This window comes from Lissotriton helveticus, chromosome 5_1, assembly GCF_964261635.1.
Source record: "Lissotriton helveticus chromosome 5_1, aLisHel1.1, whole genome shotgun sequence".
Lineage (NCBI taxonomy): Eukaryota > Metazoa > Chordata > Amphibia > Caudata > Salamandridae > Lissotriton > Lissotriton helveticus.
Window position 1 is genome coordinate 1,907,722,389 of NC_136065.1, and position 25,131 is coordinate 1,907,747,519.

General features: G+C 46.3%; 1 protein-coding gene across 1 annotated transcript in view; it reads left to right on the forward strand.

Annotated features, from left to right (window-relative positions):
* Positions 1-25,131, forward strand: part of HAP1 (huntingtin associated protein 1) — a 231,064-nt gene that overhangs the window by 59,656 nt on the left and 146,277 nt on the right. The window lies entirely within an intron of this gene.

Consider the following 25,131-nt stretch of genomic DNA (forward strand, 5'->3'; position numbering starts at 1 on the left):
CGCACTTCCTTTAATCAATACATTCAATGGTTTGCTAATTGTTTTGTTCGTGTATTAGCAGAGATTTGGAGTCAGAGGTGGGAGAGAAGAGCCACCTTACTGTCTGAGCATAAACAGAGAATAAACAGATTCGAACAGGGCGGAGAAAGGAGATGGGCCCCCTTTCCATTCTTGAACTGTTTATGAATTCACTACGTTTCATAAAAGCACTTCATCAATCCATGCATTCATTTGTTCATTCTTCATTCATTCATGGATTGGCAGAGAGCTGGAGCCAGGCGGGCCAGTTAGGAGCCACCTTTCTGTGCAAGAGCAAACAGATTCCATTGTATGGCAGGCGGAAGGGACTGCAGAGGGGGGCGCTCTGTGTTTTGTGTTTACACATGGAGTGCGGAGTGACTACCGGACAAACACTTGTGTCTCGAGGACGGACAGCCTTTGTTTGAAGTCCCCTTAATGTCTCTGGGATTGTTTGCCCTCAGACGCCAGGGCCAGGCCTCCATCCCCTTCTTTCCTTCCCTGTGTTTGTGGAACGAGGATTTAGGGGCACCGATTAGACACGGTGGCTGCACTGGGTGAACTGTGGCTCGGGGACAATTTTCTATCACCACATAACCTGCACCCTCTGTCCCCTCACAATCGCCCCCTAGTGGAAACCACTCGACATTGTCGCAGCGCTCTTAATGACACACCAACACAGGAGTAACTTTCATGCTTCCTTCTTTATTCCCTGCCAGCCTCACACTGGCTTACAGACTACTTGCTTCCGGTTACCTCACTTCCTCTTCCTGTTGCTTGCCTGTCCTGTCTCAGCCTGAGGGTCAGGCGGGACGATGCTACATCTCCCCTGTTTTTCAAAGTCTCACTACTTCTACATTTCTTCAACCAGACGTCGAGGTTTTCTTATCTGACGCTGCGGTCGTTCTCTGTGTCCGGGTGTTGGACTGTGATGAGTCGTGATTTCAATCATCCGTCCAGGACTGTGGTGGCTTCGGTCACTGTTGTCACTCTGATTGGAGGAGTCACTTGAGGGTAAATTTGACGCGGTCTCTTGGTGGCCGCGCCGGTTGCATTTTCTGAAGTGCGAGATGTTCCTCGTTATCTGCTTGTGGTCAGCTTTGGCTGTGACCATGGTTCCTTTCCTCTTGGTGACTTGCATGGGGGTGTCGAGATATCGACTGTCTGCTTTGGCTCGCCGATCGCTTCGCACTATGACCCAGTCTCCTTCATGTATAGTGGAGTCCTTGGCATGTCTGCGTTGGTCAGCATATATCTTCATTCTATGCTTCTTGGTGTGATCAATGTCCACAAGGGTGTTATGATCAACAGTGACATTTCGTCGTTGAGGATTCTCGTTCAACATGGGTAGTCTTGTTCGAGGTGTTCTTCCTAGCATCACAGTTGCTGGGCACTGTTCAGTGGTGCTGTGCGGCGTATTGCGGTACGCTCTTAGTACTTCGTTTAATGTCTGGTGGATGTCTCGGTGAGTCAGTTCTGCTTGCTGAAGTGCCTTCTTTAGTGTCCCCATAAATCGCTCCACCATGCCATTTGCCTGTGGCCACAATGGAGTGATTTTCTGATGTTTGAAATTGAGATGGGCTGCGAAGTTCGTGAACTCATGGCCGTTGAAGGGGGGTCCATTGTCTGTCTTTACTCGTGAGGGGATACCCCAGGCCGCGAATATCTCATCGAGCACTGGGATCACAGTCGTTGCTCGAGTAGATGATATTAGTTGTGCAAAAGGAAAACGGGAGTATTCATCCATGGCAACAATGATGTATTGTCCTGATTGCAAAGGGCCGAAGAAGTCGACTGCAATCTGTTGCCATACTCCATCTGGTAGCTCGGACATTTGTAATGGTGCAGGCGGTTCTTCTCTGCTGACTACTTGACATGTGAAACAGTCTTTTAGCGTTGTCTCGACCATGTGATCCAGGGAGGGGAACCAGACTCGTTCCCTCAAAGCTTTCTTGGTCGCATTGATGCCTCTGTGCCCTTCATGTGCCAAGTTTATGACCCCTTGACGCAGTTTGAGTGGAATTACGATTCTCCCCCCTCTCAAAAGAAGACCATTGTCGCTGATGGAGAGCTCTTCGCGCACCCGTTGAAAGGCAGCTAAGTCTTGGCGAAGGTGAGCTTGTTCAGAGGAGGATTGCTTCGTGTCTCTCCAGGAGTTGGAGCGAATCCTGGTCATCACTGCTTGAATGAGAGGGTCAAGTGCAGATGCTTCCTGGATGGCCTCAACAGGGACCGTGGGAGGACATGCTGCGTCAACAACAAAGTGGAGGTATTCATCGGCCACAGAGAGAGCAGATCTGGCTCCAGCAAGCGGGTGTCGTGACATGAAGTCAGCTGGGTTTTCCGCTTTCCCGGGTTTATGAATAATGGAGAAAACGTAGTCCTGGAGGCGTAGTCCCCACCGCTCAATGCGAGGTGGCGTTTTTGCGTTGGGGTTGCCGAAGATCGTAATGAGCGCCTGATGATCCGTGATGATCGTAAAATGTTTGCCATACACAAAAAGGTGGAAATGTTCGCAAGCCCACACCACAGCCAGGCTTTCTTTTTCCGGCTGGGAGTATGCTTTTTCAGTGTCTGTGAGACTGCGGCTTGCATAGGCAATGATGTGACGTTGCTCCGAATCATCACGGTATTGGGCCAAGATGGCGCCCAGGCCCACAGGACTGGCGTCCACTGTGATCTCGGTTTTCTTCTTCGTGTCAAAGTATGCCAGGTTGATGGCCGACCCCACAGCTTGTTTGATCACGGTGAATACGTGTTGGCACGCCTCTGTCCATTCGAACGGCTGGCCTTGGCGGGTGAGTTCACGTAGCGGGTAGCTGATCGTGGCGTAGTCGCGGATGTAGCGCGCGCAGTAGCTGGCCATGCCAAGGAACGAGCGTAGGTCTGTGACATCTCTAGGTTTCTGGGTGTCGGCCAGGGCCGCTACCTTCTCGGGATCCGGTCTCATGCCCTCTTTCGAGAAGATGTGCCCGTAGAATTTTAGTGTGTCTTTGTGAAATTCGCACTTGCTAGCATTGAGGGTTAGATTCGCAGTCATCAGTGCATGACACACTCTGTCCAGGGCCGTGCCGTGTTCCGTTTGATCCTTCCCAAATACCAGCAGGTCATCACTGTAGTTAAAAGCATTTGGGATGCCTTGGATGACTCGCCTGATGGCCTCCTGGAAGATCTCGGCAGCCGAGGATATACCAAAGTTCAGGCGTTTGTACCGGAATAGACCTTGGTGCGTGGTAAAAGTCGTGATGTATCTCGACTTGTCGTGAAGCTCCAGCTGGTGGTAACCTTTGTTGAGGTCTAGTTTGGAGAACACTGTGGCGCCATTCAGTTTGGTAATCATGTCACTGATATGCGGCCCAGGGTGGCGTTCCCGCTCAATAGCGGTGTTGGGCGCGCGCATGTCGACACATAGCCTGACTTTATTGTCCTGCCCCTTTTTCGGAACTACCACGACCGGCGATACCCAAGGGGTGGGACCCGTCGTGCGCTCAATGATGTCTGTTCTGAGGAGGTCTTGGAGTTCATCATCGACTGCCTTTTGTAGATGGAACGGCACCTTCCTGTGGTGCTGAGCAATGGGTGTCACGTTTTCGTTGATGTGAAGTTTTACCTTGAAATGGTTGAGCTTCCCAAGGCCTTTGAACAGGTTGGGGAATTTCGCCACGATGTCTGGGGTGTCCTCCGTCATGTAGAGGAGTTCCACGAGTTTGAGTCTTTCCGCCGTGGGTAAACTGAGGAGGCAGTCAGCCAGGTCTGGCCCCTCCACTACATGAATGTAGGCGTCAATTGACCGGTCCTTAAACGTGAGAGTGGTGCGGAAACGGCCCAGGCACGGCAGTGGCTTGCGTGACATCCACGTGAAGACGCGGACAGCTGCTGGTTCCAATTTGGGCTTGTGTTTCATGCTCTGATGTTCTAAGGCACAGATATAGTTCAGGGAGGCGCCAGAGTCCAAGACAAATTTCGCTGGGTGATCACCTATCAAGATGTCGAGTTTCGGATACCGTTTCAGTCGATCCGGGTCAGCAACCATGCATATGTACTCATCACGATCCGGGGTAGTTACCATGCAGATGTATTCGTCACTATCTTGTGATGTGAGAGTGCGTGATGGCGATCCACTGGAAGTGTCTTTGCGTGAGCGATAGGAGTGTGACACGTGACGCCTGGTGCTGTGGCTACTTCCGGAGCGTCCCCTTGACTGCGGTGAATATGCAGACTGAGCGCTGGAGTTAGATGAACTGGAGGACCTTCTTCCTCTCTCTTTCACGGCTCGGGCATGATGCCGCGACTCATGTCCTTTGGTTGAGGACCTATGGCTTGGTTGTTTGGCTTGGCATGCAACCTCAAAATGATTGTCTCTTCCACATCGGTGGCATCGTTGCCCGATTGCTGGGCATTGACCTGAGTGCGGGTAATCTTGCCCACATCTATAGCAGGTGGACGTGGCTTTTGTGGACTTCTTGTGTCGTGAGTTTCGACGTGACGGGTAGGACTTGCGAGAGGTGGACGAGGACTTGTTGCTCCGGGATGGTCTGTGAGCGTGAATGCGCAGAGCGTGGTCTTTGTGATCTGATGACTTCTGTGTACCCATTCGCTTCGCGTAGTCCTCGGCCTGGTCATTGATTCTTGTCAGTTCCTCGATTTCGTCTAGTGTGTATGGTTTCTTTAGGAGTCTCCGGCGTAGTATTTCGGATGAACATCCATCAATGATGCGGAGTCTCAGGGCATCTTCTGTTTTGAAGTTGTCGAAGTCGCAGTATCGTGCAAGTCTCCGGATGCGCATGATGAAGTCGCTCATGCACTCATCTTTCTCCTGCATGGCAAGGTTGAACGTGTGGCGTTCATAATCCACATTGCGTTTGTGGAGAAAGCGTCTATCAAGAGCAGCTTTGGTTTCATCATAAGTGGCAGTTGCTGCATTGGGCAGTTCTTTGATAATTTGTGCAATGTCTGGACCAATCAGATTTCTCAAGGCTACAATCTTTTGCTTGTCATCTTGCACTAGGGAGCCAACCATATAGTCCTCAAAGTCTTCACTCCACGTTTTCCACGACGGACCCATACTGTTGCCTGGGGTCAGTGGTAGTGGCTGCGGTTGACGCATGAATGAGGCCCCAATGGGCTTAGTCGCCATCGTGGGCACGTTGGTTGGAAGAGCTGGCCCTCCTGTACTGGGAGCTGGGCTTCGTGGCCTTGTCGCGCCAGACGTATTGGGAGCTGTATTGGCCAGGTCGGAGGAACTGTCCGGGCCCTGATCGGACATCTGCAGGTGGTGAGCTCTTGGTGGCGCTGGCTGGCTTTATTTGTTAAATCTTGTCCAGACTGTACCGGCGTGCTGTTAGTTTCACGCTGTGATTTATGCCTTTAGTTCCACGCTGTAATGTATGCCTTTCCGTGGCTCTTTGTTTCTTATTAATATATATTGAGTCTTTGTGGCTCCACGAGCCGCTCACTGGCTCGGCTGCTGCTGATAGTGATATTTAGTTCTAGGACCGGTTGGCGCCTGACTTTAAGATGGCCGCCATGGACACTGCTTGGCTCTGTTTATGGGTGAGCGCCTGGCTTCAAAATGGCCGCCACGCAGGACATTCAGCCTCGTGTCTTGTTTCAGGCAGCGCGCATGGTGGGAGCGGTAGGGTTTGAACTCACCCTTGCTCCGCGCGCTGTCCCCGGTCCTCTGCTTCAGCGCCTCTTGGTCGCGCTGGGAGTCGGGCGCTGTTCTCTGTTGCCGCGCGGACTCAGCTTCAGTCTTCTTGGTCGCGCTGGGAGTCGGGCGCTGTTCTCTGTTGCCGCGCTGACTCAGCTTCAGTCTCCTGGGATCACTCGGTGAGGGGAGCACGCGGTGAGCGCACTCTGGCATATGCGCCTTCCTTCTCACGTACGGTGGTTAAACTTGCTGGTGCACGCGTTCTCGCTTCTCAGCGCTTCACTCAGGCAGCTAGGTGGCTTGTGGCTTCGGCGGATGAAAATTTCCGCTGCAGGGCTCGGTGGTCGGCCACATGGGGTGGCTGAGCGATGGGCTGCATGTGGGTTTTCGTTTCATGTGATCCCACCCTCGTCGCCAGTGTCGCAGCGCTCTTAATGACACACCAACACAGGAGTAACTTTCATGCTTCCTTCTTTATTCCCTGCCAGCCTCACACTGGCTTACAGACTACTTGCTTCCGGTTACCTCACTTCCTCTTCCTGTTGCTTGCCTGTCCTGTCTCAGCCTGAGGGTCAGGCGGGACGATGCTACAGACATGCACACATCTCCAGGGTCCAATGCATACATCTCCATGGTGGAATAACCCACATCTAAAAACACGTCCATGGCAATGGCCCCAGGTGGGAGACATGTGTGTGACACACACTCGCCACTATGCAGTTATAGTTAGTTCAACGTTTCCATGGGAAATGCCTTTGTTGTTTTGTTAATACTTTTGGCACCATTTGTTGAATCATTACAAAACTTTTTTAAAACATGCTTTTTTTTACCTAGTCTGTGCATGGAATGTTTTGGGGTGATCCGTCAAGCGAGGGCTGAGAAAAAGTGGGGGGAGACCGAATATGCAAAATCTCCATGCATTTTCCCTAGACATTTTTGAACAGCATTACCACAAAAATGGCTGAACTGAATGATATCAAATTTGGCAGGAAAGTAGATCTTGAACCAGAAAGCATGCTTTTTGTAATTTGGTGTTTATCAGTTTAGTAGTTTAAAAAAAATATAAGAGATCATAAAAGTTTGCGTATCTGGACATTTGGATTTGAGGCACTATCGCGATAGTCCCCCTAACCCAATTTTTAAAAATAGAGCATTCTTACTGGCACAAGGGGCTTTATTTCTTTTGGGCCGATTTGCTCCCATAGGAAACTTACTCCTGCGGGAGGGAGCGCTCTTATTGGTTGCCTGCAATATGAAGAAAAATATCAGCTCAGCCTGGATTGTAGTTTTTTACGATTCACGGTGAGGCAACTATTGACTCAACCATTTGCTTCTATGTTATGGGTGTAAACGAAGGGGGTGATTACCGCCAAACCTGCGGTGGTGCAGCGGCTACCGCCACACCGACCGCTCTATTTTGAGTTTGGTGGCCAGACAACTGCTGGGGAACCGTTGTTGCAGCATTGTGAGGCAGTAATATGGTGGCGGTGCCGTTGCGGCACTTCCAAAAATATAAGGAGTTTCCTCACTTCAGCCTTCTCATGGCGATGAGCCTGTCATGAAAAGGCTGGCAGTGAGGGAACTAAGGGGGCCCTAATGGGCCGTTTGTTGACTCAGGGCCATGAGATGCATACAGGGGGGCACATGATGACCCTCCCTGTCTGCATGCACCCCCTTTTCTGCACGGTATGGACTTTACAGTCCATGCAGTGTAGGAATGGGCTTTGGCGTTCCCATTGTGGTGCCTTTTTAATAGGCACCGCTGTGGGAATGCCAGAGGACCGCCCGCCAGACCAGGAGGGCGGTCTGACAATGCGTTTGGCAGTCCAAGAGTGGAGTGCTGGCGTGGCAACCCTTTCCAGGACCGCCAAACTCGTAATCATTGTCATTGAATATTTTAGCAGACAGGTTGCTTTGTTATATTTTGTGAACATTGCTGACCGTAAGTTTAACTGTTTATGCCTTTTCTTTCTTTTTCACCACACATGCGCAAGCACTTCTTCTGAGCACTTTTTTGCACATAGTGGAGCAACAATCAAATTGAACTAATGTATTCAATTGTGTTTCTGTATGCGATATTAATAGTGTGTACTCTTCCTCCGCCGAGTATTGATATTTACCGCTACCCTTAGGATAGTAGGATTTTGATTATGTGTGCAGGATCAGGATAGGCTCATTAAATCTGTTTATCTTTGTTTTGCATTATCCAATTGGACCATTTTGTTGTCTGTATCGCATTGTACCCAGGTCCTTCAGCTGTGTGGGTTCCCCCATTGTTTTGTAATGTAAAACATTGCAGGCGGCCATTAGCCCCTTAAGTGTTCCCGTCGGCCAATGGCCGTCGCGAGCACTACCTCGGTAGTGCTGCGCACGTCCTTTGGCTGATGCGGCCACGCCCACTCATTAAAACCGCCGCACCACGGCGGAATTCGCGCCCCGGTTAAGCGGTTAAAGGACTTAGTCCTCTTTTAATTTAAGGTGCCAGGGTAGGGATACCGTGCCCCTTCTCGGCCTCGTTGTGGGGTCCCAGAGGAAACCCCCATGGGGCCAAAATAATATATATATATTTTTTAAAAGCCACAGGGATTCCCACTGGATCTCTGCATCCAATAATAAAAGAAATGGCTGTCAGGAGCTGTTGTGATTAACTAAGAGGAGGGGGATTATTAAGGCTCTGAGGCCCCCACCCCCGGGGCCAAAGTAAGAATAAAAGGGAGGGGGAGAGCTGCCCCCTCCCTATGCTGAGTACGGCCCTGGGGACCCCATCCCATGTGGCCAATTAGATTAAAAAGGGGAGGGGGTTCATGGCCCCCCTCTCCAAGCCTGGATAGGCCCTGTGGATCCCATCCCTATGAGTCAAAAAACTAATTAGGGGAGGAAGGTGTGCAGCCCCCACCCCAGTCACCTATGAGCCCTGGAGACCCCCATCTCCTGGTGCCATTGCTTAAATATAGGGGAGGGGCCATGCAGCCCCCTCATCGAGCCTTAATAGCCTTAAAAGGCCCCAGGACCCCCATCCCCAAGGACCCCCATCCCCAGGGGAGCCCACCCCCAGTACAGAGTAGTTTCCTTGCTCTCTAGAGCATGGGCAGGGAAAATAAGTCTGCTATCACCTGGCTGGGTGTATACAGGATGGGTGCTTGCAGAACCCCAGGGCCCTTAGGTCACTAACGTAGTGTTTGTTGGTGCCCCGAGTGGGCACCGGGGTGTCATGTGTTTCTTGTATGGCCCATTGTCATTTTCCCTATATTAGTCTAATTGTGCACTTTGTAGGCTGCTTTTATTTTGCACAAGTTACTAAATATCATGCTTGCCTTTGTGCCACTTTGTATTCTCACTCAGAACCAGCACGTGTTTTCGAATTCTACTCTTTTCATGAGATTTAGTCTGAACAGCCTAGGCAAGGTCAAATAACATTGCCCCTTGTTATTCTCTCTGGTCAGACTCTATCACATAGTCTTAATAAAATAATGCAGCTTCTGTTTTGAATACAAATATCTTGTCATATAACTGAGGACAGGCGTTCTGAGAAAGCAGACACACAGAGGGAAGGTCCTGAGACAATAGTGCTGCGTTGTCTGAGATGTAGAACATCTACCTATATATACCATGGTACGAGGTCCACCAGTAAACATCAGAGTTTAATAGTTTAAATAAACATTCTAATCTTCCTTCGTGTCTCTTTTTTTATCTTATCGTGGACAAGTACGAGTGAGAGAGCGGAAGCATGTGTCCTGTTACTGCGATCCCTGAGAGGCTTGAGAGTATTGTGTTCTCGGGTGCCAAATCACTTGTTTCTCTGGAAAGGTTAGAACGGCAAGTGAGGCACTGTAGCTCGTCAGACTCTGGCTCATAGGCACTGAGGTGGCATGGTGATTCAGTACTTACATACTGATGTTCTATGGTCCCAAGCATAGTTCTCTTCCTAAGCAGAATCCCTGCAACAGGGGCACCCACCCAAAAGCAGAGAAGGCCCTGGGGGTTCCGGGATTGGGGCATTTCCTTTACAAATATCTTTTAGCCCCAGAGTCACTATTGGCTTGGGAGAGGGACTGTGTGCCCCTTCTCTGTAATTTAAATATAAGGCCCTGAGAGAACAAGGATCAAAACTATTTGTATATCTGGATGGACACACAAATGTTGCAGGCAGCCATTACGAGACTCAGTGGCTTAGTCTCTCCTGTCTTGAGAATATAATATATATATATCGGACTACTGCATTCTGGGGGTTGGAGTCCGGGTATTAACCGCGGCAACCAACAGGTGTGTTGCATTTTCAACAACGGGAGGGAGGAGCTCGCAGGACTCACAAACTTAAGCTGGGTGATTGGGACAGTATGGTGATGAAATCGCTGCAATACAGGGCGCTGAGGAAGGCTTCAGGCCGAAATGCATTCGCCGCTATTGCTGTTGCTGCTAATTAAAGCTTGGTCTGTTCCTGAATTCCCCCTCTGGCCTCTGTCTCTTCTTCGTGTGGAGGGATGTTTTGTTATATTTACTGCACCAGCCAGCGGTGCAGAACGGATGGCCCTACAGCTTCAAGTGACACGGTCTATAACTGGCACATGTTTCGCTGCTTCGCAACGAGATTAAAGTCTTGGGGTACCGAGAAGACCGGAGTCCGCCACTTCACCCAGGACAGCGCAGGCGGAGCGAGGTATTCCACCTCCATTAGGACGTTATGCCGAAGTATGGCTGTCCCTGCCTATCTGCTAAACCTGGTGCGAGTGGCTGCTGCAGTCCGAGGGGGACCAGGGAGGACCTTGTGGACATTGGGAGTGCTGTTGGGATTACATCGCCACCCACCCGTATATTCCTGACGACGCAGGTGGTAACTTGGCCACATCTCCCACACCGCCGACCCGAATGCATCGGACTACTGCATTCTGGGGGTTGGAGTCTGGGTATTAACCGCGGCAACCGACAGGTGTGTTGCATTTTCAACAACGGGAGGGAGGAGCTCGCAGGACTCACAAACTTAAGCTGGGTGATTGGGACAGTATGGTGATGAAATCGCTGCAATACAGGGCGCTGAGGAAGGCTTCAGGCCGAAATGCATTCGCCGCTATTGCTGTTGCTGCTAATTAAAGCTTGGTCTGTTCCTGAATTCCCCCTCTGGCCTCTGTCTCTTCTTCGTGTGGAGGGATGTTTTGTTATATATATATATATATATATATATATATATATAATGGCAGGTTAGAGAGATCCTGTTCCCCTAGCCATAGTGGTTGGGGGGGGGGGGGGGGGAAGGTTCCCTGACAGATACTCCCCCTCCAGTGCAAAATATATTTGTTTTTTTTAAAGGCGCGATAATGTGGGATCACAGCATAAAAATACTTAAATGGGGGCCTTGTCCACTATTTACAACAAAGGAGAGGGGGTCACATGTCTCTCCTCCCCGAGCCTCTTCGAGTCCCCAACGACTCCATCTTCCAGCGTTGAAATGTAATGAGTGGGGCATGTGGCCCCCTTCCTGGACCAATCACAGCCCAGGGACCACATCCGCTGGTGCCCGGTGCCATTTGAAAGGGGAGGGGGGCGGGTGGGCGCTCTCCCCAAATCTCATTGGCCATCCCCTGGGAATAGAGAGGGGCACCACCAAGCCTTTTTTAATGGTGTTGTGGGAGGCAGGAAGTCCAGCAGCTCCCGGGCAACATAAAAAAAAAAAAAACACAAAAAGACTCCAGGAGAACATACCACATTTTTCTTAGAAGGTTGCTTTTATGATTGCATTTTCTGGGCTGAAAATGTTAAAAGAAGGACTCAGAGATATGTTATTTTTTTTTAAAGTAGGTCTCTGAGTATTTTTTAAAACATTTTTCACCTACAAAATGTAATAATAGAAACGTTTAAAGATTTTTAGAAAGAGACACAGACTTTTCTTATTAAAACATTAAAACATGTTTTATAGTATTCAATATTAATAAACATTGTATTGTGTGAATTACTGAAATATAGATTAGGGTTTAAAATATTTGTGATTTTTGGAGAAAGATGATCGATCTCTTTTAAATATTTTGATATGCTCACTCGTTGATAATGCCAGTAGTCTCACTTTTTAAATATTTTGGTGTTATGACTCTTTGACAAAATCAGTAAGTGTGCCCAGGACCTGCAAGGCTAACTAAATCCAGTCCATGCCAGAAGGCTGTGCGTGGAGTAAGGTTGGCTGCTTGAAAGCCAGGTCCTGCGGCCAACCATGTGCCGTGCATGGGCGTGCACGGCGGGGGTTGGCTGCCTGACTGGGCTTTGATGCAGGCCCTTCGGCAGTGTGCACTGGGGTTGGTTTAATGTATGGTCAAAAACACACCCTTTAAAAATTCACTGAAAAAAACCAAAGGTTAAAGCAACGTTATAGTTAGGTGAAAATTTCAGTGACAATGTATTTTCGTAAACTAAAAAAAACACAAATTCATCAGTCATAGTTATCTCAAGTAAGTATAACTCGTGCCCTAATTTTTACACTGTGCTTTATATTGATAAATAAATCTATGCAGCGCTTTGCTCAAACCAAGAGCCAGTGCAGAACTTAACATGTTCGCACCTTCGCCATGCACAGCTAAGTACCCCACATATTACAACATTCATGACATGTTCTATAACATCATTAATAGCATCACTGCAAAATCATTAATGACAAGCATGTGTACTTTTTAGTATGAAACATGACCATCTCAAGATGAATAAAGGCCTTCTTTAATAAACACATGTGAGTGACAAGAAGAAAGAAATTGGTGACATACAGTGCAGAGCAAATCAGACCAGATACATGAGTGAGGCATTGTCATCTGCACAAATACAGAAATTAAAAGACAAATTAATAATAACCTTTGTAAAAATCATCAGCAGAGGTCTGGAGATGTTAAGGTAGGAGTACCAGCCTAGTGGCCTTCATTAATTCATGTTCCTGGAGTGAAATAAAGATAATTTTAAGTCTAGAATTGAGGCGTTCAATTAGTTTTTTAAGGAATAAATCCTATTTTAAATCTATCAAGTTGGTCCAGGTTCTGAAAGTCATGAGCAAATAAATTCCTGAAGCAACCCTAGATCTCCGTTGGCTATCCTCAATATTGGATAGGATGGTCTCATTGGCCAGCTGTATAATAGTTACGTCCTTGAACCTAATATCCCACTCGGTACATCAATCTCTTAGCTCTGAGACTAGAGGGGGCCTAAGCTACTTTCCAACTTACTTTGTACAGGACAGAAATTATTAACTAGGTGATTGGAAGAGTTGATTGCTTAAATATTAACATTTCTTTAAGGTCACATTGAGTTTATGCTGAAACCTTAGAAATCCACCACAAGAACTCTCTCGTCAAATGTGTTTACTTACTTGATAAATTATTATATCTCTGCATGCCGCTAGAAGTAACTCCAGATAGGTAAGGCACGATAGTACAAAGATCACAAGATCGAAAAGAACACAGTTACATTGATCTACTTTTAATAGGTTCTTTAAAGTTGGAAGAATAATTTGCATCTTGAAAGAGTATTCCGCAAGTTCATGCCTTTCATACTTCATTTTAAGATTGTCTAATCTTTGAGTTTTGGCTGAGGCCAAGGCTTCTCATTCTCGGACCCCGACCAAAGCACCCCACAGCTTCTGTCCATCAACACCTCCCAGGTTTAACACACATCACCGCACCATAACCAAACACCTCTGTACCATCAAGACCAGTGTTGTGCCACCTGCAATTTTGAGATTATCCACGGATTTTTAGGGCCACATTTATGGCGGAAGAAGGCTGTCATTAAATAATAAGTTGCTTGATAAAGACATAACTAGATTAATAAAAATCAATATGAGGTTGCATGCTTTGCTCATAATATGGGGCAATGAAGTCTTGGTGTTCTTGGGCCAATCAATGTAAATTTAGAACACAAAGCAAGTGCCTCAAAAAACAGGTCTCTGCGTCTCTAAAGGCTGATGCTGGTGGAGCAGATTAGGAGAGGATCATTATGGAGTCCACCTTGACGATGGCTTCAAATCCCATCTATAGCGAGGACTGGGCAGGTGGTTTTCATTAGCTATGGAACCTTTAGAGCAGTCTGCTAAAAGCCTTAATGCCAAAGTCCAGTTAATCATTTACCTGGGAAGGTCATATGTTGACTGCCTCGGTTAACATTGGTGGAATGGACTCTTTTAAAAGATTAGACCTGCTTTGTAAATACTTGGCAAGTATTCCAAGACTGAATCTTATCTTATCCACATCATTTGTTTGAAAGCAATCCATTGTTATCCTTTGTAGGATTGGTAGTAGGGAATTGTGGTGTTCTACAGAGAACTTGTAGAAAAGATCTGAGCATTAATGCAGTTTTTGTTTTTAAATCTTTTTATTATATAATACCTTAATCAAAATGTTTGAAGAAAATCTTTTGCCCGTCCTATGAATACATTGACTAAACTAAAGATTATTAGTGTGCAAAATTTCTAATGGAGAGTTGTTGCAGGTTGTTCGCTGTGTTCCACCTGTGTTAATAGAAATTTGTTGCCAGCAGGCACGGCCGGTAGTAGGTGTAACTGCAGGGCGGTGATGTAGGGAGGGGGAGGGGCCATGTGAGGGGTTATAATGTATGGATTACGGACTATAACAGGTAAGTAAACTTATAAATAAATAAAACGAATTTCGTTGTGTGCACTGCATCACCAAATGCGATGCAGTGCACACAACGAAATTCGTTTTATTTATTTATATGTTTACTTACCTGTTATAGTCCGTAATCCATACATTACAACCCCCCACCCTACCGCTCCCCCTCCCTATGTCACCGCCCTGCAGTTACACCTACTACCGGCCGTGCCTGGTTGCCAGTTCTTCACTGTGTTCCACTGGTGTTAATGGAAAGTTGTTGCCAGTTCTTCACTGTGTTCCACCGGTATTAATGAAGAGTTGTCACCAGTTCTTCACTGTGTTCCACTGGTTGTTGTTGCAGGTTACTCACTGTGTTCCACTGGTTTTAATGGAGAGTTGTTGCAGGTTCTCTACTGTGTTCCACCGGTGTTAATGGGGAGTTGTTGCCAGTTCTTCATTCTGTTTCACCGATGTTTATTAGAGAGTTGTTCCAGGTTCTTTACTGTGTTCCACTGGTGTTAATGGAGAGTTGTTGCCAGTTCTTCACTGTGTTCCACCGGTGTTAATGGAAAGTTGTTGCCAGTTCTTCACTGTGTTCCACCGGTGTTAATGAAGGGATGTATGGCGTTTCAACGCATGCTTTCACCACGCATGCCTTTATAACGCAGGTTTTACAACGCAAGTCGTTACAGCGACTTGCGTTGGGGGGCGCTGGATAGTGAATAGTTTAATTTACTATTCCAACTCCAGTCCCCGTGGATAGTAGGGAAGGTGTTGGATAGTAAATTAAACTATTCCCTATCCTAGAGCGCCCCCCAGCGCAATGTGCTGTAATAACTTGCGTTGTAAAAGTTGTGTCGTAATGGTAGTGCATTGTAAAAGTTGCGTTGTAAAGGATGTTCCCCTAATGAAGAGTTGTCGCCAGTTCTTCACTGTGTTCCATTGGTGTTAATGAAGAGTTGTCACCAGTTCTTCACTGTGTTCCACAGGTATTAATGAAGAGTTGTCGCCAGTTCTTCACTGTGTTCCATCGGTGTTAATGAAGAGTTGTCGCCAGTTCTTCACTGTGTTCCACCGGTGTTAATGAAGAGTTGTCGCCAGTTCTTCACTGTGTTCCACTGGTGTAAATGAAGAGTTGTTGTGGGTTCTTCACTGTGTTCCACCGGTGTTAATGGAGAGTTGCTGCCAGTTCTTCATTCTGTTTCACCAATGTTAATGAACAGCTGTTGCAGGTTCTTCACTATGTTCCACCGGTGTTAATGGAGAGTTGTTGCCAGTTCTTCATTCTGTTTCACTGGTGTTAATAGAGAGTTGTTGTCAGTTATTCACGGTGTTCCACTGGTGTTAATGAACAGTTGTTACAAGTTACTCACTGTGTTCCACTGGTGTTCATGGAGAGTTGTTACAGGTTACTCACTGTGTTCCACTGGTGTTAATGGAGAGTTGTTACAGGTTACTCACTGTGTTCCAATGGTGTTCATGGAGAGTTGTTACAGGTTACTCACTGTGTTCCACTGGTGTTAATGGAGAGTTGTTGCAGGTTCTTCACTGCGTTCCACCGGTGTTAATGGATAGTTGTTACCAGTTCTTCATTCTGTTTCACTGGTGTTAATGGAGAGTTGTTACAGGTTACTCACTGTGTTCCACTGGTGTTCATGGAGATTTGTTGCAGGTTCATCACTGTGTTGCACTGGTGTTAATGAAGAGTTGTTCCAGGTTCTTTACTGTGTTCCACTGTTGTTAATGGAGAGTTGTTGCCAGTTCTTCTCCGTGTTCAACCGGTATTAATGGAAAGTTGTTGCCAGTTCTTCTCTGTGTTCCACTGGTGTTAATGAAGAGTTGTCGCCAGTTCCTGATTCTGTTTTACCTGTGTTAATGAAGAGTTGTCGCCAGTTCCTGATTCTGTTTTACCTGTGTTAATGAAGAGTTGTCGCCAGTCCTCATTCTGTTTTACCTGTGTTAATGAAGAGTTGTCGCCAGTTCCTCACTGTGTTCCACCGGTGTTAATGGAGAATTGTTGCCAGTTCTTCATTCTGTTCCACCAGTGTTCATGGAGAGTTGTTACAGGTTATTCACTGTTTTCCACCGATGTTAATGGAGAGTTGTTGCAGTTTCTTCACTGTGTTCCACTGGATGTTAGTGGACAGTTGTTGTCAGTTCTACTGGTGTTAATGAAGAGTTGTTGCATGTTCTTCACTATGTTCCACTGGTGCTAATGAAGAGTTGTTGCAGGTTACTCACCATGTTCCACTGGTGTTAATGGAGAGTTGTTGCAGGTTCTTCACTGTGTTCCACTGGTGTTAATGGAAAGTTGTTGCCAATTCTTCACTGTGTTCCACCGGTGTTAACCCGTCGGCCGCGGGGGTAATTCCCCCGCTGTGCTTGGGGGTGGGGGGCGCGCACAGCGCCCCGGTGCTCGTGACGAGCTCAGCTCATCACGGCCACACCCGTTTCTTCAGAACGTTCAGCTCAGCAGGGGAATTAGCCCCGCGTGAGAGCGTTCTGTGACCGTTATGACGAGCTCAGCTCATTATGAGCACATGGCCACCGTGGCTCATGACGAGCTGAGCTCGTCATGAGCGTCCAACGCGTTAATGGAGAGTCGGATCAGATCTTGAATTGTGCCCCTGGTTTTTGGCAATGGAGAATTAGAGCATATTCCTCACTGTGCTCAACAGGGCCTGCACTCTGCTTGGGTAAAGGGAGCAGCTGCCCAGAGCCCTGTGCTCAGGTTGAAAACATGGGGCCCACTTCTTTGTAAAATGCATCACTATCAGCCAGTCCACCTGTTCTTCCAGTGCCCCTCCCCAATTCGGTTACTTCAAAGCACTTCAATGCCTCATCAGGGGTAGTAAGCACTATATGAATTCAATTACAATAACAAATGTAATTTTTAAAGGGAGGTGTCTTGACCTCCCTGGTCCAAGGGCGTGGTGGCATTCCTGGGGGTGCAGGGGAGGGGAAGGAAAGGAAAGGGGTGGACGAGGAAGTGGGCAGCAGCAAAGCCAACAATTGTGTTGTTTCACAATGTCAGGGGTGGGGCAGCACCTCTTTTAAAAACCTGCCCTGGAGCCTTTCCTGTTCTTTATTCTTTGCGATGCAAGGCAAATAAAAGGGCCCCTTTGTTCTAAGGAGAGGTGGGTTGGGGGGAGATCGGAGCACCAACAATAGTCTGGCATGGCAGGGCAGTGTTTAGCAAATCTCTGTTCTGTGGGCCTTGAGGGCTGCATCAGGCAGCAAGGTTTAATATGGGACCCCCTTCTCTGGGCCTTGCAGTCATTACCCAGTGCTGCGAGTGCCAGGACAGCCTCCCCCCCTCATTGTCCGCAGTACTACACTATTGATGTGTAGCCCAGGTGTTGAAACTACCTCCCTTGGCTCTCAGAGCACATCAAGTAGTATATGGAAGTGGGGTACCAGGTAAAAGTCCTATCATAGGCTCTAAATTCTGTGATTCTAAGCAAAGCATTAGATCTTTCCATGTTTTAAAACAAACCTGACGTTTTGTACCGGTATCGGTACTCCTGTAAAGTGCTTCAAAGACCTTGGCCGAGTTTGTGCTATATAAAAGTGCCACAAAAGGAAACACAATGCCACGTCACAGTCACCTCACGTCCTGGCACTGTGGATCATGCATGACTTGCTAAATGGATGGGTAGAAGGATGGATGGATGGGTAGAAGGGTGAATGGCTGAGCAAAATGATGGATGGCTGACTGAATGGGTGGATGGATGAATGAGTGAAAGGCAGGATGGATGGATGGATAGACTGGTGGGTGGATGGGTGGATGGACGGATGAGTGAAAGCATTTATGGATGGATGAGTGAGTGAAAGCCTGAATGAGTGTTAGGGTAAATGGATGGATGAGTGGATGGGTGGAAGGGTTGATGGATTAATCAAAGAAAGGATGGTTGAGTGAAAGGGTGGGTGCAGGGAAGAGTGAAATGGTAGATGGATGGATGGAGTGATAGGGTGGATAGATGGATGAGTGAAATTATGTATGAGTGGATGATTGGATGGGTGAATGATTGGACAAATGAGTAAAAGGGTGAAATTAAGGATGGATGAATGAAAGGCTGAATGTATGGATGAGTGGAAGAGTGGATGGATGGATGAGAGAAAGGAGGGATGAGTGAGTTAAAGGTTGAATGAGTGAAAGGGTAAAGGGGTGGATAAGTGAACTGATGGATGGCTGAGTGAAAGGGAGGACGGATGGAGTGAAAGGGTGGACGGATGGATGAAGTGAAAGGGTGGATAGACGGATGAGTGAAAGCATAGATGCGTGAAAGGGTGGATGGATGAGTGAAAGGATGAAGTTAAGGGTGGATGAGTAAAAGAATAGATCAATGAGTGAAAGGGAAGGTGGAGAGATGAAAGAAAAGAAGAATGGATGTGTGAAAGTGAATGAATAGGCAGATGAGTGTATGAATGAATGGATGAGTAAGTAAATGGATGAGTGAAAGCATAAATGGATGGATGAGGAAAAGGATGATTTGACAATGTGGATGGATGAGCGATAGGGTGGATGATGGGATGAATGCGTGAATTGATGGAGGGTTGGCTACATTTGGATATGGATGGGAATACAGATGAATGGACGGACCGAATGATGAAAGACTGAATGATGAATGGAAGAATGAATAGATAACAGAATGTAAAGGTAAAATGGTGGCTATCAGCTGGCGCATAGAAGAATGAAAGGATCAATAGATAGTTTCTTGGATGGAAGAGACAAGAGAGCTCTTCGGGGGAGGGTTGCAATGACTTGCTTTGCTTGCTTGGAGACACTAGAGTTTTTTGGTTCAAAGTGGGAGCTCCTTTTTATATGTTACTCTAGTAATTGTAAATTGTAGTACGTTTTGTTTTAGGTGTAAGGAGGGAGCCTTATAGTGACATGAGGTGGGCTTGATGTGTATATTGTGTTTGTAGCAATAGGTAAGGTGCCCAAAATAAACTATTCTCAGTGCCATCTTCAAGAGCGCTGAACCTTTGTGACCCCTGTCAGCCAGGCAGAGCATCTCGGTAGGGCACACTTACTGTAGCTCTCTGCAATGCCCGAAAAATAAAAACTGACTCCCTATTTAAGCCACACTTGCTGACAGATCCATAATGTGCCCCCTGTAGTGGGTACACTGCATCAATCCCCCCCTTAGTTCACCACCATAACAAGAGCTCTTTAGTAAGATCCACGCAGCAATGCACAAGAGTATGTAAGACAAATTCTCCACGAATGAGTAAGGGGTCACCTTCCAGTTTCTACCTAAGAAACAGAGCTGTTCTGTAGGAGTCTTGACTTGAGGTAAAACCTAACTGCTGGTATTGTTTCTGTGTCCAGATTATACAAAGCCCTAAAGTCTCATCGCATCGACAGGAATAAACAGCGATGGTATACTGCGCGCGCGCACACACACACACACACACACACACACACACACACACACACACATCCCCCCTCCCCCCCCTTATCCTCACAACTGGCTTCTATGGTGGTCCAAAATAGGTGCATCATCAAACTTTCTTTTCCCTTCACAGTAAAAGGGATTTATATGAAAACTGTAACTTTCACAAGCACAGATTTCCACCAGAGGAGGTCTCGGGTTGTTTCTTTAAAGGCTATACCCAGTTGCATAATTTTTACCATAGTCATGCCCTTCATCTAGTTTTCTGCAGTGCTCTTGAATTTCTTTCATGCACTAATCTTGAAACATTGAGTAAAGAAATCCATCTTTATGAGACATGTTTCCGTTCAATGTAATCACTTAATACAGCTTTAAAATAGATAGACTTAATTTATTTGGGTATATAGCTTTTTAGTTGTTTTCCATGTTACTGATATCCACACTAGGTCACTTCAGCGATACCAGAGGAAATTCCTGTGATGTCACTTCTTATGATGTCACATACAATTTAGAGGGGTCTAACATCTTCCCTTTCGCCCTGGGCCCCAAAAATCTTAGGACCGGCCCTGGTGCTCAAAACATGATCTTAACACCTGGAGCAGGCCTGCCAGTGTACTCTATATATGTCAAGAGGGTTGTTGCAATATTAGTGTCAGAGAGGAGCTGGGACCTCATTGTGCACCTGTCTATACCATGGAGTGGAGGCTGCTGGGGCAAGATGCCCTTCCATAACACCAGCTGTATGAACATACTAGGCGGGCACATTCTCACCTTTATCGGTCTGTGATATCTACACTTATCAGAATTACCACAGCAGGTGGAGATTATGCTGCAGCAGCTCTTTTATCACCTCACCCCTCCACTAGTGATGCGTCTCGGGTGCGGTGTTTCCACAGGGATTAGTTCCTTGTCAGCAGAGCCTTTTGTTCCCAAGACAGCAGTGCCTCAGCAGACAGCGATACAAGGTAAACTTCCTGCTGTGATAAGGCTCCAGGAAGTGAACTCTGCGTGAGTTAAGCCACACAGGGCTCCCTATCTTAATGGTGGTAGAGGGAGGGTGGACTTCGGTCCTGCGCCTCCAGTGTGGTCATGGTGTCTCTGTGTAAGAAGAGGGCCTTGGCGTGAAAGAAAGGCGGGAAGGGGCAGGAAGGGGCAGGGTCTTCAATTTCCTGAAAAGTGTTGTAGGAGGAGTGGTCGAATTGGGCGGGATTGGTGAGGCACATAGTGCCCATACTACTTTTATTTTAGGAAAACAGTTCCCCTTCTTTCTGTGAAAAGATAACCCTCCTGGGACGGTTAAATCCGAGAACTGAAATGCTTCAGCTGCAGTGTAAGGCAAGGGTTCTCCTGTGCTGTGAAACCAAGGGAGGAGCAGACAGCTAAACAAACCTTCTTGCCAGGGTGCCTGCTGCTTGAAAGAAATGTAAATGTCCACAACTGGCTATGCTGTAAATGTAAAGGGTGCCTGGAGGCCAGTATTTGGCTTTAGTTAATGGAATCACTTGACGCTTCCCGATAACAGATATATTCTTTTTAGTTGTTTTGGATAGGAGTTACCAGCTGAGCTGTGAAGTGTGTGCTTTTTAAAGGCACTTAACTCGGGCCCCTACTCCTCAGGGTCTGCTGGGCATGTATTAGCCCCTAACTATTCTCCACTACTCCAACCAGGATTCAATTCCGTGGCTATCCGGTTACAGACACAGACCTCTGCAGTGCTTTAGCTAATAGAGGTTTCATAAAGTACGATAGTGCATTTTCCACTGATTAACCTAACGTGCTTTTATTTAACATTTAAGCTATGTGTTGTTTTCTAAGTACATATCTAGAGATGAAAGACCAAAAAAAGTTACAGAATATTTTATTTTTTTAGCCATGCATTTTGACCTCGCCTCCACACTTACTTGCCCCATCACCATTTTGCACAGCACCACAGTTCCCTTAGGTTTTTTTTAAATTACTTCGAACGCTGGTTAGGGGGCGTTAAATCGAGTGGAAAAATACTGAAAATGTTGCTTCTTGGGAGAAGCTCTCCATGCTGTCTTTCAGGAATTCTAGGCAACTGCTGAGCAGGCAGACAGCATGGAGGGTTAAAATACAGGATGAGATTTCCTTAAATACAAGCATATGTTAACATATATTTGTAGTATGATGCTGATATGTACATGTGAGTGTAGTATTTTGTTATACGAGGCTACTTAGTTTTCTAAAATGGGAAAGCCATCCATGTTTGAGTGCACGTCTAAGAATTATATAAACACAGAAATATACCATTTTACAGCTACATTTATTCTTGAAACACAAAATATATATGGATTAATATCAATAAGGTGGCCAAAAAAGAAATATGGATAAATACAGACAGAAATGTTAAAAGAAAAAATACCATAAAACCCGGAGCCCTACTTATAACGCATGATCTACCTTCTATATACACTTCAGAACGTTTTATTGACACTGAAAGGATGAAAGTCCGAGTCAAACCCTCCAGGATTCGAACATGGTAGGGCCTGCTGCGGCACACAGCTCTGGTAGCTGAATCCATGGTTCCCAATTAGGGATGAAGGCGGAGAAATAACGTTTTCATTTCATGATGGAAGGCGGCGGTGGCAGGCTATTGCCCCCGGCAGGCGCCAAAGCATAAAATCCTGCCAGGGCAGGCTAAGTAAGTACTTACACCAGTGGGAAGCGTAATAGCCAGTTTTTGGAGAGCGAGTGGGCGATGTTCTGTACACTCGTGACGCTGTGAGTTAAGTAGCAAAGAGGTCGGAATGTGGGGCCTGCTGCTGCTCAGCTGTAGGCAGGCGAAAATGAAGCAACAGCGACACCTGCTGTACTGAAGGTGCATAGCACTTGCACTGGATATCAGCTTGTTTCAAATTTAGAATTTTGTGGACAGGTACTTTGCACATGTGATGATGAGTACCTTACACGCCACCACCCCTCGGTCCTGAAGTATTCCATCGACGAAGTCCACTTTGGCTCCATCGATGGAATACTTTTTCTGACTGGCCAACGGACCAGGGTTCGTCGAAGACAGGAAATTTAATTGTATGCCCAATTTTTCCTGTCCTTCACCGGTAATGCTACTCAGTGATTTGTTAGGCTGCAGAAACAGCATGATGTATCGCTTCCATTTCAGAAAGCTTTTTCTTTGATATATTTACTTTACTGGACACATGATATTTTAATTTCTGGCTTTTAGCTTTTTTTATTTATTTAGGTAGCAAATCATATTTGTATTCATATTAGGCTACTGCTATTCTCTAATCACCCTTGCAAATGTTGTTTTGCTGTCTTGACAGCATGTTGTTTACATTTTTTTTGTTCACAAAGTAAACGTGCACACATGCGCTTTCTTTCAGCTGCGTTGACAATACTGAGCAGTTGTCGACTCAAAAGTGCTATATTTTTCTTTTTATTAATTTTCAATGAAAATGTCATCTTCTTGCTTCTTTTCATAACACTCTTCTTTGAGGGTAAATCCTAACAGCTAATTTTGTTAAATAAAGGGGCCTACACCTAGTTTCCATACACTTGTAGCCCAAGAGGTAGCTTGATTATGGATTTTCTTTCTAGGACAATTAGGAAAAACACACAAAATCACCCAACTATTACTAAACAGTTCCTCTAACAAAAAGCCAGACCTATTTTCTTTGCTACTGCATGTTTAAGAAAAATGAGATATACTAACTTTGCCAATGCTTGCCTATGCTGTTAAAGTTTGTGTTCATCCTTCATGTACGGATGTACGTTGTTACAACGCATGCTTTTACCACGCATGCTTTTACAACGCAGGTTTTTCAACGCAAGTCGTTACAACGACTTGCGTTGGGGGGTGATGGATAGTGAATAGTTTAATTTACTATTCCAACTTCAGTCCCCGTGGATAGTAGGGCAGGTGTTGGATAGTAAATTAAACTATTACCTATCCTAGAGCGCCCCCCAGCGCAATTCGTTGTAATGACTTGCGTTGAAAAACCTGCGTTGTAAAGGCACTGCGTGGTAAAAGTTGCATCGTAAAGGATGTTTCCCTCATGTACACCAATGTGCTTTGACATAGGTGGAATGAGACATATTTGGAGCTGCAACAAATAAACAAATATAATACAGAATTTGTCCTACTTTTGGCAGATGACAGATGTGAGGCACGGGGGGGAGGTGGAGTGATTTTCCAAGGATCACACAGTATAATCAAGTATGCACCCCATTCACCATCAACAATGGAACTGCAAGCACACCCACTGTACCTAGTATTTAGGTCGTACGTCAACTCTTGCGGATGGTTTGCCCCCTAAACTGAGTATCACTTTTCCATTTGAAGAGAAATTATATACAGCCAATTCGAAAAACTGGGCCGATATAAACATGCGCCCATAAAAGCTTGACCAAAATGATAGAACTGTAAGTAATATTAAACAGAAGAGATTCAGACTTTGCAACCACAAAGTTCTCCATCGCAAGCTTTTAGGCTACCTTCTCACCCCTAGTTTCCCCAGATAAATGTGGAGTCTTTGACTGCTAAACGTTGAATGGAGAATTAGTTTCTCTCTCTCATGCTCTGCCTTCCTCTCTAAGTTATGAAATCTCATGACTGTATGTGCAATGACTATGAAACATGGGGTTGAAAAGTTAAATGTAAACAATTAAGTAGCGGTAATTAAAACTAGGATCTATGTGTATAAGCATAGAGGAACCGATCAGACTTTGACGATTTAAACATGTACCTCGGTGCATCACATATGACAAGTTCTATAGCCAGCGAGGGTTCCCTTGCCTTCGCATTTCTCAGCTAGCGAAGCAGGGTGCATTGTCTCACTGGGAAGCCAGCATTCAGATGGAATTGCAGCATGTTTTCTTCTCAGCGGGAGTACAGGCAGACCTTCAGACCCAATCCCATGTCTCCCTTTGGTTCAGTTCTTGGTCTGGCTGGTCTCCAGCTCTTCCCTGGCCTTGTTTCCTCTCACGTAGGTCTTTGCAGAGGACCAGGCAGATGTAATGACTAACCAAACTAAATGCCTGATCTCAGTTTGGCAGAAGTGTCACTACATCACAAACGTGACAGATATCCCGTCTGCCATATTACATTTTGAATATACCCTATGGCACTTGGAATTAGGCACCCTGAGTAACCTGACCGGCAAAGTCGAAATCAGGCCCTACGTCATTTCTCTGTCCTGTCAGCCCAACCACTCTGGTTTTGTCATGGTAGACTAGGCTTTTATCATCTCAGGTTGTATAAGCTTATTTTATTAACCACCATTCTGATGTTCTGATTGGCCATCTCCTGCTGGGACATGGTGTGCATATGGATGCGTGTTCTTTCAGTAGCAAAATCAACCATCATAAATTACAACAATAGTATAAAATTCTTTCTGTACGAAATTGAAGATCCATTTCCAGAACGTGAAAACAATCTGCAACTACACTTTGACAGCATGCATACTAAATAGGCCGTAGTGGGGGATCTTCCCATGCTGCCCCAGGGACT